General features: G+C 41.0%; 1 pseudogene; it reads left to right on the forward strand.

The window, feature by feature from the left end:
• The first annotated feature begins 249 nt into the window (after positions 1 to 249).
• LOC102130950 (non-histone chromosomal protein HMG-17 pseudogene) lies at positions 250 to 1,459 on the forward strand (annotated as a pseudogene).
• The last annotated feature ends 517 nt before the right edge of the window (positions 1,460 to 1,976 follow it).

Here is a 1,976-nt window from a genome sequence, read left to right on the forward strand (position 1 = left end):
CTATCATTGAATGCAAATGGCCTAAATGCTCCACCTAAAAGATACATAACTGCAGAATGGATAAGAACTCACCAACCAACTATCTGCTGCCTTCAGGAGACTCACTTAACACATAAGGACTCACATAAACTTCAAGGGGTGGAAAAAGGCATTTCATGCAAATGGACACCAAAAGTGAGCAAGAGTAGCTATTCTTATATCAGAGAAAACAAACTTTAAAGCAACAGCAGTTAAAAGAAACAAAGAGGGGGAGCAGTGTGAAGAAGAAGAGGCAAGAACGACCCCCGGACCAACCAAAGCCAGCGCATGCGCTGCATCCCGCGTCTAGCACCTACGTCCTGCCACCGTCGCCACCATGCCCAAGAGGGAGGCTGAAGGGGATGCTAAAGGAGATAAAGCCAAGGTGAAGGACGAACCACAGAGAAGATCCGCGAGGTTGTCTGCTAAACCTGCTCCTCCAAAGCCAGAGCCCAAGCCTAAAAAGGCCCCTGCAAAGAAGGGAGAGAAGGTACCCAAAGGGAAGCTGATGCTGGCAAGGAGGGGAATAACCCTGCAGAAAACGGAGATGCCAAAACAGACCAGGCACAGAAAGCTGAAGGTGCTGGAGATGCCAAGTGAAGTGTGTGCATTTTTGATAACTGTGTACTTCTGGTGACTGTACAGTTTGAAATACTATTTTTTATCAAGTTTTAGAAAAATACAGAATTTTGTTTTACTTTTTTTTTTTTTAAAGCTATGTTGTTAGCACACAGAACACTTTATTGTTGTTTTTGGGGGAAGGGGCATATGTCACTAATAGAATGTCTCCACAGCTGGATTGATGTGGGGAAAACACCTTTCCCTTCTAGTTTTGAGAGGCTTCCTCTTGGTTCCCAGGAGGAGGGAGTCCCTACTTTGACACACAAGGCCATCTTGGCACAAAAGCCTTGTGGTATGGAAAAACAAATTTGTTTTTATGTCCTCTTCTCCCTTTCCATCTTTCAGCATAGACTTAACTCCCTTAAGCCCAGACATCTGTTGGGACCTGACCCCTAGTCATTGGTTACCAGTGTGTCAGGCAATCTGGACTTTCCAGTGATGCCACTGAGAGGGCACCTGTCAAAACAGCATTGGTTCCATTTCTAGATTGTGGATCTCCAGATAAATTCTGCCATTTTCATTTCACTTCCTGAAAGTCAGGGTTGGCTTGTGAAAAGTTGTTAAACAACATGCTAAATGTGAAATGTCAACCCTCACTCTAAACTTTCCCTGTTCAGAGCATCAGATGAAGGCTTCATTGGGTTTTATAGTGGCTTTCTGATTTTTGGTAGTCCATTAAAGAAGGGAGTTTGAAAGTTGTTGTATACTGTTAACGATTGTCTGCCCATGTCCTGCCTGAAATACCATGATTGTTTATGGAAAGTATCTTTAATAAAGCTGGATACAGTTTGGCTTGGGAAAAAAAAAAAAAAGAAACAAAGAGGGACATTATATAATGGTAAAAGGCCTTGTCCAACAGGAAAATAGCACAATCCTAAACATATGTACACCTAACACTGGAGGTCCCAAATTTATAAAACAATTACTAATAGAACTAAGAAATGAGATAGACAGCAACATAATAATAGTGGGGGACTTCAATATTCCACTGATAGCACTAGGCAGGTCATCAAGACAGAAAGTCAACAAAGAAACAATGGATTTAAACTATACCTTGGAACGAATGGACTTAACAGATATATACAGAACACCAACAACTGCAGAATATACATTCTATTCAACAGCACATGGCACTTTCTCCATGATAGGCCACAAAACGAGCCTCAATAAATTTAAGAATAGTGAAATTATATCAAGCACTCTCTCAGACCACAGTGGAATAAAACTGGAAATCAACTCCAAAAGGAACCTTCAAAATTTTGCAAATACATGGAAATTAAATAACCTGCTCCTAAATGATCATTGGATCAAAAATGACATCAAGATGGAAATTAAAA

The sequence above is a fragment of the Macaca fascicularis genome, chromosome 9, assembly GCF_037993035.2.
Source record: "Macaca fascicularis isolate 582-1 chromosome 9, T2T-MFA8v1.1".
In the NCBI taxonomy this organism is placed as follows: domain Eukaryota; kingdom Metazoa; phylum Chordata; class Mammalia; order Primates; family Cercopithecidae; genus Macaca; species Macaca fascicularis.